The 15,606-nt window shown below is 34.5% G+C and overlaps 1 non-coding gene across 1 annotated transcript; it reads left to right on the top strand.

Moving 5' to 3' along the window:
- Positions 1–5,014: 5,014 nt before the first annotated feature.
- LOC111825598 lies at positions 5,015–5,143 on the top strand. The gene has a single exon (XR_002828794.1). It is a non-coding gene; the product is annotated as a small nucleolar RNA SNORA33 (small nucleolar RNA).
- The last annotated feature ends 10,463 nt before the right edge of the window (positions 5,144–15,606 follow it).

Below are 15,606 nucleotides of genomic sequence, written 5' to 3'. Positions count from 1 at the left end.
TAAACCATCAATCTCTGCTCCTGGAGCAAGAAGTCTTACATAAACACAGTCAATGATATCATTGCTTGATTTCTTTTTGATTGAGAATGAGTTAAGAAATTTAACAATAACAAGTTTGCAGATAACTGGTAGTCTGTAAATAATTTAATTATTGTAGCAGTGAGTATCTTTGGTAGCCCTGGTCACATTCCCTTGGCCCCCTGGGATCGTAGGCACCGTTGCATTGCATGGCACTTTGTGAGCCCAGACCTCTCTCTGAATGGCTGTGTCCTATCGTAAGCTCATTATGTGTCTTTCAGCTTTTCCTCGCTGGGTTTTTTCTGAAATGTGGCCTGAAATGAGCATTGCTGAGAAGTGTGTGGTATTAAGGGTGAGGTATGTATTGCACTTGGAGACAACCTGTAAGCAGTCATCTTCTCTTCTTCAGGTGGACAGTGTTGGAAGGTATTCATGCTTCCCAGAGTTCCCAGCAGAAGTGAGCCCTGACAGACACAAGCTCACTAAGAAGCTCTTACACTTGTATTTTTTACTTCCCTGCCCCTCCTCACTCCTTCACATCTGCTTACTCGGCTGACCTATTCGTGAAACTACATGTTCTCATATGCTTGTCTCAGGCCCTGCTTTCAGTGGGACCAAATTAAGATATTCACTTTCCACAAATACATTAAAAGGACCAAAATTAGGTGACTTTTAGGTTTAATTTTAAAAACAATTTTATGCTTAATTCTGTTGTTATGTTTATCATGACCACCATCATCTCTATCACTCATAGTAAAGTAAATGAAATATGCAAACATATTTCAAGATAATATGTGAAGAGTTTCATAAAAGTCTATAAATATAAGATTTGGATTTAGCAAAGTACCCTGTTTTTTGGAGGAAATTAAGGAGTGAAGAAATGGCATTGGGGCATGATATTGAAGCTGGTGTCTAATTTTGACTGGAAGAGAAGAGGAAAAAAGAAAAAATAATTTGCCTAGTTAATTGCTCTATCTCTTGATTATGCATTTTCTTCTAGTATTTTAGAAAAAAAATAGGACAATTCTAGAAGGATATGTAGATACTCAGCATTTAAAGCTCATTAATCATAATACACTCGTTTAAAAAAATTGAAGTCCTTCCAAGGGTGTGATGGTAAAATGTATATTATAGAATTTTCTCCCCTTGTGTTGTGGCTATGTTTTTTCACCTAATTCTTACCCAGATAAATTCCCAGATTAACATCAAGATTTGGGCCTCTTTATGGTCTTTGCTTCTCCTGATGTGATACTATGACAAGAATAGTTGAAGTTGAAATCCTTTCTCTACAGTGACTTATTATTGATCTAGTACAGTGGTCGGCAAACTGCGGCTCGCGAGACACATGCGGCTCTTTGGCCCCTTGAGTGTGGCTCTTCCACAAAATACCACATGCGGGTGTGCACGTACAGTGCGATTGAAACTTTGTGGCCCATGCGCAGAAGTCGGTTTTCGGCCTGGGCGAGTCTATTTTGAAGTGACCTTAGAAGAAGTGGCGGGTGTCGGTCGGCCTGGCGACAGGAGATGCAGCGCAGGCAGCCGTGGGATAGGCAGTGTGGGGGAGGCGCGCACGATTCATGCACTGCAGAGTTGAGTGAGACTGGCTATAAGAGGATGGGAGAGTTGATAGGGGTTGACCTCAGCGAACGTACCTCAATCAGATTGAGGACGTTTTTAGCAAAGGCCAGCTTAGGAATACCCTAATTAAGTTAATAACAATGTACCTAACTATATAGTTTAAGTTTAAAAAATTTGGCTCTCAAAAGAAATTTCAGTCATTGTACTGTTGATATTTGGCTCTGTTGACTAATGAGTTTGCCGGCCACTGATCTAGGAAATGTGATCACATATGATTAAAATTTTATAAATTAACAAAGCTTCATTGTGATCTGCCTTCAGTGTCATCATAGTTTCAGAACCTCCGAAGGAAAGGCACTGCGGTATAAATGGTTAATTGTAACTGATATGCTTCAAAATCAATCTTTGTGGAAGTACGTACGAGGTCTCAAGCACATTTTGTAATAGATTTAATACTGCATTTTTTTTGAACCCCCGACGTGCCTTCTTATGATAAATAGCTACTTGAAAAAAGATAAGAGTTTCCATTCCCCTTAAAGTATGAGCCATACCAAACTTTACTCAAATACGTGAAGGTAAAAATGTCATCACACTTCTAAAATTTGCTGTCAATATTTCACACCTGTATGGAAAGCAGATAGATGTCTGAGCAGCAGCTTGATAACGCTCCAAACTGCAACCCCTCATTAACTCACCTTTGAAATATCAGCTAGGGTCTAATGCGACCCATGCAGCCTATTGGCAGGGAGCCTGACAACAAAAAGCATGTTTAAAATACCAAGTAGGTGGGGAGGGGGGGGGAATGCTATATTATTTGGCACATATGCTATCATCTACCTGCGCAGAGGGAATATGCTTTTCCACTTTGCTTCTTATAGATGATCAATTAGTTATCTATACTTGGCTTAATCCCAATAAATTATACAGTAATCTCTTAGCCCAAGGAATAATAGTAAAGTTATATTGCACTGAACTTAATACTAATAAATTAATTAAATTAGGTGAAAACAATCAACAACTTTTAAATGTTCTCAATAGAGTCTGAAATTTGTGTAGAAAAGTCTACAGATCATATAGTTTATACCATGAGGTTAAATCCAATTTGAACACACTTGAGACTAGGAAGGGATAAAGCTCATACCATATAAGAATTGCATCATGCAAGTATTTGAGAATTTAGTCTGTTTCTGTAAATTAGCAAGGAGGCTTTGCTATAAATACAGAGGAGAAAGTGGTGGTCATTAAAATTTTATGAAGCTGATTATTTTAAACAGCTTGGAATGATAAAATCACTCACTTGAGGCTGTGAACATCATGTAAATGTTATAGTAACAGTTTTTTCATCAAAAAAATGACTAGATTTTTTTTCCTTTTCTAACACTAGTTACTCTTATAGTAATCAGCCCATTAAAGAAAATCTAAGAGCATCTGTTGTATTGAGCAAATGTTTATTATGGCTATTAGAGATTCAGTCATTATATACTAAATATTCTAGTAACAAAATGTTGTATTAGAATAAATGAACATGGTCATTTGGCAATGCTAGATAAAGCTAGCCAGGTGTTATTTTAATGTTTCTCTGAGACGAGATGGTAACTTGATACATTTTACAAGAACTGACACAAATGAAAACTATATTTTTCTTCTGTTCTCTCACCACCTTTCATTCTGTTACTTTCATAGCAATAATGATAACTACTGCCATTATTATTTCTGTGTCCTGACTTCAGGAAAAGAAGAGAAAATCCCTTTTTGATTAGATGCTCAAAGACAAAAATGACTGAACTTAGAGGAGAGTGTGGATCATCAGAAAACATGATGCTGTGATCTTGTAAGGTGTGAGCACATGAAAACATGAAGTGTGTGTATGTGTGTGTGTGTGTGTGTGTGTGTGTGTGTGTCTCCCTCGCTCAATCATAGACTCACATAGATCCTTCTGGCCTCTGTTCTAGGACTTTCTCTTAAAAGGACTCTGTCCCTGATCAATCAAATCTCCAGCCATGTGGTCTAAATCCACTTCGTGAACAAGGGCTGCCTGGCTTGCCTACTGAATTCTTTGGGTTTTCCCAATTGCTATATCAGGTATTCTCCATGGGCCCAACACACTTCATGTACCCTGTTTTTCACTGTCTCTTTCTCCGGAGCACTAGCAGACTGTCGCAATTCAAATATGTCTGGCATGCCCTAGCTGGTTTGGCTCAGTGGATTGAGCGTCCGCCTGCGGATTGAAGGGCCCCAGGATTGATTCCACATGCTCCATCCCAAGTAGGGGGCGTGCAGGAGGCAGCCAGTCCATGATTCCCTTTCCATCATTGATGTTTCTATCTCTCTCTCCCTCTCCTCTTCCTTTCTGAAATTAATAAAAATATATTTTTAAAAAATATCTGGCATGAACATGATCAATTGAAGAACATGATTTACTTAATGATGTTTAAGAACACAGAATCTACTTTAATGGGAAAAATATATTTTACTGCTATTAGGTCTGTATATGAATCTTGGATTTAAAAGTCTTAGACTTCATTGAGTTTTTCTCATTTTTAGAAGAGGATTGACTGACTTTTTCCAAAAAGCTACATTTGAGTTCTAAATCTTGGGCCTTTAAATGGTATTATATCCATGTTATGGTTTCTGAACCAAAAACGTTCTTTTTTCTGTTAACCTCTTGAGGTCACAGTGGTGGTTTGAAGTCTAAGCAACAATTCTGTTCAAAGAGTAATTCACAGCAGGATGTGTGCAGTAAGGGAATTTGTGATTCCGGCCTTCACATATATCCCACTTTACTTTTTAGAAAATTTGGTTCTGAGGCTACTACAAAGGCAACACCCTTAAAACACGTCATTTTCTATATCTCCCTGTACCAAAAGCCTTATATAATGACATTTGGAGATGTATTACTAGAATTTTCATTGCACAAATGCCATTTAAAAAATACCCAGTGGAGATGTCTCATTTGCTCTAGGCTCTAGAGTGCTTTTCACTCATCCTTGAGAAGGGGTTCAAGGGTACCCTCCAGAGTGAGCTGGAACATGATCCTTTCCCTTCCACTTGGGCCTTTGTCTGAGTGGTGGGGAAAATATGAATAGAGTTTTGTTGAGTGGCATTAAGGGCATGGACTCAGGGTCCTGAATGGCTATAGTTGAATCCTGACTCTGCCGCTTACTAGCTGTATGAATCAGGGCAACTTCCTTAAGCTCTTTGCACTTCAGTTTCTTTTGTAATGACATCATGTGTGTATTGTGAACATTAAATAAGTTAATGTATATAAAGAACAGTGTCTAGTACATCATAAGTGCTATGTATGTGTAACTATTATTATTATCATCCAAATATGTGTCTATCTTTAATAGAATATCACAAATATTGGATGACAAATGTATTGACATATCTGATTGGTTTCTTAAAAAGCTATGACAGGAAGCCAGCCAATGAGTCTGCTTACCTGAATGTGTTTTGCAGAAATTTAGAGAAAGATGGCAATAGTAATGCCATGTAATGAGCCTTAAAGACATTGAAATCCTTAAGGTCCCTGAACATGGCTATAAGGCAGCTGTTCTCAACCTGTGGGTCGTGACCCCTTTGGCGGTCGAACGACCCTTTCACAGGGGTTGCCTAAGACCATCCTGCATATCAGATATTTACATTACGATTCATAACAGTAGCAAAATTACAGTTATGAAGTAGCAATGAAAATAATTTTATGGTTGGGGTCACAACATGAGGAACTGTATTTAAAGGGCCAGAAGGTTGAGAACCACTACAAGGGAAAGAAAAAAAAAAGCTATGACAAGAATATTTGCAATTGGAAAAGGAAAGAAATACTTGTTTTGTATGTTAAAATTGCATTTACTGCTGATGTACCAGTTCATCAATAATATTTACATAAACCATGGGTTTAAAAAACTTAAGATTTTCAGTTTAACTGAATTTTATTATTTTAACAAACATATATTGTGTTCACTGTGTAAAAGACAACTGCTGTTGTGGAGGCATACCAAGATGACTCAGATAGAAATTGTTGTCAAGTAACTTACAGAAGAGTAGGAGGGTATGATGTATAAAAGCAAACATATAAGGGGAAAATTATAAAAGCTTTCTACCCTGGATTTGCAAAGAAGAGAACGAGAGAAGGAGAGAGAGAGAGAGAGAGAGAGAGGGAGAGAATGAATTAATTTTGATGGAGGAGTTGGATTTCTTGGAGAAAATAGTATTTAACATAACCCATGAAGGCTGAGTATGACTTAGACATATAAAGAAGTGAAAAAAAGAAAATAATTTTGGTCACTGGGAAGTGTACTTGTATAGTGGTTGGAAATCTGAATCTCAAGGAACTCTTTACTCTAACCTGTCCTAAGCAAGTTGTGTTTACTGACACTTGTGTTCACATAAAAAAAATCACATATTACTGCCAGGCATACCTGTTTATTTAAATTACCTCTAATGACAAGAAGAAACTGTGGTTGTTGTTTTTTCTTATTCTTAATCTCTCTTACTTTTGAAAAAAAATGAAACTTCCCTCACAAAAATATTGACTGATTACTAGATAAATTAGTTCTCCAAATAAGTAAAATGACCATAAAAATTGTGATCAAAAGATTCAGAAAGGTATTTGATATTGTTTAATATACTGTTTAAGGTATTAACATTGTTTTTTCTTTCTATATTTGCTCATCCTTTGGATGCACAAAAGTATTTGAAATGGAAAAAAACTACTTAAAAGGGGGTATTTTTGAAAATGTTGTATTGCTATGGACCCACAGATTATGTGATAATCTGTTAGATACTTAATTTAGCTTCTGAGAAAATAATTGATGATGACAATAGTAATGATGATTATAACTATTTATATAGTTATTATATGCCGGGCTCTGTTTCAAATGCTTTAAATGTATTGACCCATTTAATCATCCTAAAACTTGGGTTATGCTCAATTTATAGATGAAGAAACTGAAGATTTTGTAACTTTTTCTGGGTTACCAGTGGAATGGAGATTCTAACTGAGGTGGTCTACTATACTTTGTGTTTTTGTCTACATTTTGCTGCCAGATTTTATAAATATGAATTCTGTAAACACCATCTTTGACCTCAAAGACTATGGTCTGTTTACACAAAATTTTAAGTGTAAAAAAAGAAGAAATCTGACACAAAAAAATTGTCAAAGCCTAGAAGTGCTCTACCTTGTAAAGAAAATGTTGAAAAGTCTTATGCAAAGTTTGCATTTGTCCTCTCAATGCAGTTGCATTTTGGTGAATCATTCAAGCCACAAATATTCAGCTCTGAACCAGATGTAACACCTCCATTGAGTCAGGACATTACTAAGAACATCAAGCAAACCAGTTGTTACTCTCAACCCAACTAAATGTTGTTCAAAGCTCTGCTTTCTGACTTCTATCAAAATGGGATGCAGAAAGAAACTGGAAGAAGCTGTCGACATGTCCTTCTATTTGTCATTTTTGGATAGGCAACTTTAACCCATTTTCTTCTGTACCATGTGCAAACCTTAAATCGCAATCATGTCTTTTTAAAAAGAAATTCAGGACATTCTTTTTCTGACCAAATGCATATCTCTGAGCAGCACAATGACTAATCCACTCATAGACAATGAAAGCTGGCAGGGGGGCAATAAATAGTAACTAAATTCTAATGTATTATAAGAGTTAGAGCAGGAAGTAAATGAAAACATTTCAGCTATTCCATGTCATAACTTTTTCTGAAGATGTACTTAGTATTCTGCCTTGAATGCCTGGCTGTAAATTATCTTTAATTTTGAGACAATTTAAAGAACCCATACCTTTAGAGAGTTCACTACTTGAGAACCTCTAATATGAGTTAGGCTTTAAACTCCCATAGCTGACCCTTTGTAGATCCGAATCAGGTTCTGGTACATGGATTTTTAGAGAAATGCATTAATTCAAGGGTCAGACGTCCCCTGGCCATATATCTGAAAGTTCTAGGAAATGAAAAGTTCAAGCCCAATTCAAACTTAAATTATTTAAACATTAAGTAATTAAATATGCAACCTGAATGTGAAATAGAAAGGTAGTTCATCCACACTGCTTTTTAAAAATAAAATTCGATTTCTGAATAGAAATATACTTTATTTTCCTATGCTTTGGAAGAAGCATTAAAACAAATGGGTCTGATAAATCACAACTTTCTTACATGTGTTCATTTTTCTGCTATTATTTATATTTTGATACAAATTTATTTATTCTGATCTATATAATTTAAAAGTATTGTCTCAGAGGGCTTGTAAGTCTTCATTCCTAAGAACTCAATGTCTTGCTATGTTTCTTCCACATAACCACAGGCACCTTGTTAAAAAATATGTACCAAATATTAAAAGATAGACTGTCCTGGAATAATTTCATATCACACTAGATTGCAAACAAACGAGGCCTTGTACCAAGGTGCATTGGTAATTTCTGGATATAACTGACATTAAAAGGAAAGTATTTATTGAAAAGGCAGACCCATTGAATTCTCAAGGCTGGGTATACAGCCTGCTTCAGGGTTAATGGCACTGTGTGTTCATAGTGTTGGAGAAACAGACTTCTGTTCATTTGTTGCTTTCAATATGGAATACCTTATGCCAATAAAAAGGTTTAATGTTTTTATTATGCCTACTTTGACATAACTCTTTAAATGGACTCTCGTTTTAATCTAAAGCATAGAGTTACTTTCTGAAAAAAGTGAAGACAATTTTCATGTAAAAACTCCATGTTGGTAAATTTAACACTAAAATAAGAACCACTAAAATAGAGGAGATTTTGCTTTTTGATTGCAGTGATTTTGTGTTTGCCTTCCAGAAAGGAAAGCAACAGGGATGAACAGTAATGTTTAATTTTGTAGACTGCCAAAGCATTCATATATTTTCATTGTTTATACTTTACAAAAATGCATGTGCACAGAGAGTGACTTATTAAATGATATTTTGCCCCTATCTTTACTTAGATTTGGAATATTTAAGTAATACATCTTTAGATAGTTTTAGCTCTTACTAATGTTCAAAAGAAATAAGTGCTTAATAAATATATATGCAACACATAAAGCCATATGGAGCTTAAAATAGTCATGTTATATATCTTGAAAGTAAAGCAGATGAAATGAGAGGTATTAGAGCCTTCCCAATGGGAACAACTTTGCTAGTTTATTACTTGTCTCAAGTTTACATTTGTAAGATTCTTACTTTATTAATTCATACATACTGTCTTATTTCAAAAAGGTTAAATTTGTTTTTATTGTCAGTTTCTGTGTTATCAGTATTTTCTCAAAAAAAATATACTGGATTTCTGTGAAAGGAAAAACAGTACCTAATATAATATTATGAAATAGGTTTTTGAAAGCAATTCATTCAAAAGTGTGACCTAACGACACTTATTCCATTGCCTTTCTGGAGAGAGTAGAAGGGAAAGAGGGAGGGAGAAAGACACATCAATTGGTTGCCTCCCACATGTGCCCCAACCAGGGTTTGGGGATCAAACCTGCAACCCAGGTACGTGCCCTTGACTGGGAATTGAACTCATGGCTCTTCAGTGTGCTAGGTTGATGCTCCAACCCCTGAGCACATTGGCCAGGGCAAAAGCAATTCATTCTTGAGTGTCCTACAAGGTATATACATACTATTGTCACTGATGTTTCATGAAAAGTAGTTATGTTTCTTTACTTCTTTTCTTATACCCGATATCATAAATATAATATTTGAAATAATATTTAAATATTATATAATTAATATATCTAAATGTCATATTTGAAAATTTCAAATTATTTAGAAAACCCATCAATACTAATACAACACAGTAAAAGTTGGCATTATAAAAGTTTTCAATATGTATCATAATGTTTTTGGTCCAGTAGTATTAAAATTTATTTGTCTTATAGACAACCATTATAACTTTTCCACAATTGCACATTAATTACATTTTAATTCAACCTAAAAGGCTATATGGTTAAGAGTTCTTTTAGAGTTTGAAAGGACAATTGTTAAATGATATTGTTAGGGATAAAGAGAGTTATTTTGCTATAAAATATCCTTAATATTAACTATATAAAATATGGAATATTTAGCATGAGAAAAGATTGATTTTTTTAAACAAAGGATTGGTCAAGTAGACAGTACACTAATGGATTTTGCTGAAATAGTGAATCTGAGCACTGTTTTCTGGTGATTTGGGGTTATACTCTTTATTGACAATAATATGATTTGATGGATAAGTCAAACACATTTTAGATCTGAAATCAATGTTTAATGGAATAGCAATAGAAAAATTACTTATTATATGCCCTATATAATTGAGTCCTAGCTGAAGCCACATTTAAAAAAATATTTTTAACCTTTCTGAACACATAATTTATAGACATTTATTATGACATAATAAAATTTCAGGTTAACATGTTCATCAATAATTTTGGTAAAAAATATAAATCTATTATCTTGATGTTAAAATTATTAATAAGTTCTATAAAGCAATTATTATTAAAGAGTTACAGTGACCTTTGTGACATTAGCAAGTGATTTTTTTCCTATAATAATAGCTATTCTACTTAGATTTTTATTCTTTCCAAATTGTTATAACCAATATGTAGAAAAAGTAGAAAAGGTTTGCTATGCAATGCAATGTACCAAATTATTACTCAGACAGTGTGTCCAATTTTTGAAATATTTAGCCACCATCTTCATGGCCACCATGTCAATGTTTTACCATTTTATATTACTTACCAGAGTAAAAGTGATGAAAAACAAAACAAATTATGTCAACTGCTTAGCTTTGTTGATATTTAGTGGTTTTAAGAAAGTATTTAATTTTAAAAGATAGAAATTGATATTTTGAGGTTATATTTGGGTTTTAATTATGTCAGACTTTTGTCGATATTATGGGAGTAAAGTAATACATTATTTGTGGGGGGTTTTCTTGTGTGTATGTATGAATGTGTAACCCAAAACAATGCCATGCAAATAATGCGGAAATAGGAAAAATTATAGAGCAGGCAAATGCTCTTCTCAAAATTAACTCATTGAATCTGATCAGCAACTGTAGTCATAGAAGAGGCAATTACTCTTCTCAATGATTATTAGTAAAGAAAAGGAACCAGGGGGATGGGATGTATTGTCAGATTTAAAACATGCTAAGACAACAAAGTCTTTTGAGTCTGGTTTCCTATCTGTTTAGCCTTGAGTAACAGTTTTGGCTCAATTGTGACAGTCCCCATCTTTGAGTTAAAATTATTTGGGATGCCGAAACCGGTTTGGCTCAGTGGATAGAGCATCAGCCTGCGGACTGAAGGGTCCCAGGTTCGATTCCTGTCAAGGGCATGTACCTGGGTTGCGGGCACATCCCCAGTAGGAGGTGTGCAGGAGGCAGCTGATCGATGTTTCTCTCTCATCGATGTTTCTGACTCTCTATCTCTCTCCCTTCCTCTCTGTAAAAAAATCAATAAAAAATATATTTTAAAAAAATTATTTGGGAGAACATGTGATATCCTTAGGAGAGCAGTTCTACCAACATACGTGCTTATAGTGAATCATTAAAGTTTCACTATTTTAATTCTTTGTTATGATTTTTTAATTGATCATTGATAGTAATTTATTCTCCCAAATAGATTATTCAAATTTATTTTTAAAAATCAGTATATTCTCTTTTTATATAGATTCTTCAAAGATATCTATGAAAGAAGAATCACAAAATGCTTTAATTTTCTTGAATTGTTTGCGCCTGAGTTATGTGACTTACACAAGAATATGGTAGTTTTCAGAGGATTCTTGGTTTGTCATTTTTACCTTTTAATAAAAGTTTCAGTGTGACATTTGGCTCTGGAAAGACATTGAACTAACAATTTTAAATTGATCAGGCATGTACATAGATAGCTACCTCTATTTTACTTTGGGCAAAAAGAAAGAGTACAGTCTTTTGCTACAAAATCATGGCATATGAAGTGTTTAAACTTGATATAAAAGAGGTAAATGTTTTTAAACTCAAACTTTTCTAACCTGGTTGGACTAAAATATATTGCTTTATTTTATTGATTATCTATATAGTTGGTGTGAATGATAAGGCATCGTAGTTAACTGTTTTTGTTCTTTCCTAGAAATTCTGTTATGTATGACAGAAACTAACTACCAAAAAAACAAAATGTCAGGTAAAATGAAAGAGGAAAAGAAAAGTCACAGCGGTATATTACTGTTGTAGGGACACAGCTCTCATTAAGATATGCTCATCTTAGCTAATTACTTAATATTTGTATTATTATTCACATTTATTTACATCAATGGAGAAATAATCTCTCTCTTAAAACACTATTATTCAACTTTTCTAAAACAGAATTTTGCTATATAGTTGTTTCAGTTACATATCTAATTTATAAGTCTCCCTGAAATATTTATGTTACTTAATGAATAGATCAAAGAAAGATTTACCAAAACATCTTCCATTGATTTTTAACCTAAGTTATTTCATATTTTATTTTGGATGATCTCCAATTACAAATTCATTTGTAAGTTTTGTTTATAAAACAATTTGATCATGACATTTAACTTCATTCAGAGTTCAACTAAGTTCATTCTATAATATGTAAGAGAAAAGGCACATTGACATGACAATTACAATTTTTGCAGAAGATTTTTAGGATCTATCCTTGGAAGAAATCCTAAACCTTTTTAGGTTTAAAAAATGAGAGCTAGTAAGAAATTCCCCTGGATCTTAAAAAAACAAACAAACAAAAATACCTTGCTATACTTATGACCATAGAATTTCAATTCAGTGTAGCATTTAGAAGAGATGACATATCAGCAAATCAATCTCCCTTTTTAAATTCATCATAGTAAAGAAAGCAGAATTATAAACACATATAGCTATACAACAATCAGAAAATAAGGGATGTATATGCATATATATATATGATGCATTTACAGATCTACCCAGTTTTAAATGACTCAAAGAAAGAAAAAGCCTCATGGTAATTTTAGTTTGCTGATCATAGTTTTAACTACAGAGTGGTGGAAGGGTGTGGGGCCCGGGGTGGATAGCATCTTGTGGTTGCCTTTACCACAGTCAGCTTGGGGGGCAGGAATGGGGGAGGGTAGGATGGTACATAGACCCTGGAAGCTAGCCAGTCCTGGCCATTAATTAACTTGGATGACTACGTTTCAGAATTTGTGAGGAAAAAAGTCCTTCAACCTTCTGAGAAAATGAAGACTTCAAGCTAAAATCTTTTATACTTTTCCAGTCAGCTCTTCACGTATTCGCATTTATTGGCATTTCAACCCTATCTATGAGAGGGGGACATTTTCTAAAATTTGAAAATGGCTGGGTGTTAGTGAAACTGAAATGCATAGTCAAGACCACAGAATGCACATTTTAAAAATGACTGAAAAGAGAAATGAAAGCATTCAACCTCTGACCCTAACCAGATTGAGTAGATATTATTTTATAAAAAAGGAAATGAATTGGCAGATGATTTGAAACACACTGGATAATAGAGAATCTGAGAGAATCCTTATGTAGGTAAATTAGGTAAAGCCATGGATTATGGTGACTGACATTCCTGTTCATCATTGAAGGAAGTTCTTCCTGAGCCCTGAGTTGTAAACAAAATCATGTGGGAGCAGAGTGACGGTCATGCTTTAAGTCAACAGAATTCAGTGTGGTACTGGTGTTTGCAAATGTAGAATAGACTTCATATCTCAATGGAATGAATTGCACATTCATTAACTTTGTTTGTATTAGAGCCTATGAGTGCAAATGGTCTCTACAAACAGGCTGATTGGAATATGAAAGAACTATTCAAAAAGTCTAGAACTGTTAGGCTAGCGATTGATAGATATGATTTGGAAAAGTTGAAATAAGTTAAACTGTTAAAGTCAAAGCCACTCTGGCTGTTTCTCCAACTGTAAAAGTCATCAAAACAAAATAACTTACAGGCCTGATTGCTGCATGGGTCTATTCTAATGGGCCTTATTTTGTTCAGTTGGCTTATTGTAGTTAAAAGCTTGCCAAGTGGCTCTTTTTTTAAAGTGTCTTTAGTGTCTGTAAGTAGGTGCCTGTCTACAAATGGCCATTCTTTAGCCTATAGGTCAGTATCAATAGGGAGAAAAAGCTTCTATTTCTTTGTTTAGATGAAAATTTTTAAATATCAATGTAAATGGCAAAATACTTGATTAATGTGCAGATTGTATCTTTATAGGGAAATAAATCTCAGGGCAAAATGAAGGAAACTGGGGGAATATTTCAGGATCTTGAGAATAATATTCAGCTCGCAATGGTGGAAGTTAAAGCTTGGTGGTGGTAGACCATACTTCCAGAGACCATGTTCTGGGAAAGGTGGAGAGATGGTTGGGGTGAGAGAGACAAAGAAGATGAGAATGTTCAAAGATTATTTTTCTAATGTACAACAACATCACAGTTTTTAAACATGGATTTTGTTTTCTATTTATTCCTTAAATTTTTATTGAATATTTACTATGATGATTTACAAGAGATTCATATGCAATATAATCCAAAGATGATTTAGACAGATGTTGTGACTTTGAAGAAATTTTCCTCTTGAGGGGGAATAAACAATTATATTCAATTCAATAAATATGATAGTAGGTATATGAACAAAGGAATAATTGATCCAATGAAGTAGAAATGTGCATTGTACACCTCCAGAAGGAGAAGGGAAAGGGTGAAGTGAGCAGCAATGGGAGAGGAGTCTGGCTAGATGTGAGTCTGAAATGATATAAAGGCTGTATTGCTAAGGGTGACATTCCTCATTTATGAGAAGATTCAGTGAGTCCTATAGGCAATTAGAAACCATCAGAGAATTTTGTTTCAGAAACAACACTTCTACAGCAGTGTGGATGATGGGTGGAGGCTGGTTACAGGGAATTTGGGTAAGAGGTAATGAAAGATAATGAGGGTTTTGACCAGACCAGATGGAGAGGAGTTGGAAAGAAATGAAAAGTTAAGAGTGAATTTATGGGGATGGACTCAAAGATTTAACTTTGGATTATAGGGTAGGGTTGAAAGTAAAGATAAAAAGAGGTCCCGAGATTTTAGCAAGGGGATTGTATAGGTAATAGTGACTAACTTCTTGTGTTTATAAAAAGCAAACCATTTTCTGTTTTCCCCAACCAGGAATATATCTCAAAGATATTCTTGAGCAACATGTATTCTTGGGAAAATTTGCTCTGATGTATGTATCTGAAGACAGTTGTCAAATTTAAAAATAATTACAAGTAAGTTATTAAAACTAGACTGTAGTTCATCAACTTTCTCCAATTTACAAATCAATTCCTTGCCTCTCTTTTGCTCTCTCATTTTTTCTCACTCTGTGGGAAACATAACTACTGATTCATAGTGGCACTATGCCTTTGGGTCAGGGGAAAATACATTTTTCTTGTGAAGGATTTTAGATGCCTTATGTGTCCCTAAGATGCTTTTGCTCTGATGTATGTATCTGAAGACAGTTGTCAAATTTAAAAATAATTACAAGTAAGTTATTAAAACTAGACTGTAGTTCATCAACTTTCTCCAATTTACAAATCAATTCCTTGCCTCTCTTTTGCTCTCTCATTTTTTCTCACTCTGTGGGAAACATAACTACTGATTCATAGTGGCACTATGCCTTTGGGTCAGGGGAAAATACATTTTTCTTGTGAAGGATTTTAGATGCCTTATGTGTCCCTAAGATGCTTTTGGGAGAACAGAGCTGTGTAAACCTTATATTATTCCATTACAAATTATGAGTCAACAGGGCAGAATGTATTCTACAATTTACGGCTTCCTGTGAACATTAGAACAAATCTCCCAGGTCAGGGTTTGGTTGTGGAGTGTGGGAATTTTCCTTGCCTCTTAGCATTGAAGTTGATGACTTTTAGTCCAAGTTATCAGTTCAAAATCAATGGGGGCCATTTGTTATTTATTTTGTGATGTATGGATAGTGGTTTGATAAATGAAGTAGGCTTTGGATAATTTGAGCAAAATTCTTTTCTAGGCAACACCTTGTACACTACAGAGACTAAAGAGAATG

This window comes from Myotis lucifugus, unplaced genomic scaffold, assembly GCF_000147115.1.
Source record: "Myotis lucifugus unplaced genomic scaffold, Myoluc2.0 scaffold_0, whole genome shotgun sequence".
Classification (NCBI taxonomy): domain Eukaryota; kingdom Metazoa; phylum Chordata; class Mammalia; order Chiroptera; family Vespertilionidae; genus Myotis; species Myotis lucifugus.
This window is presented reverse-complemented; position numbering and strand designations above follow the sequence as displayed.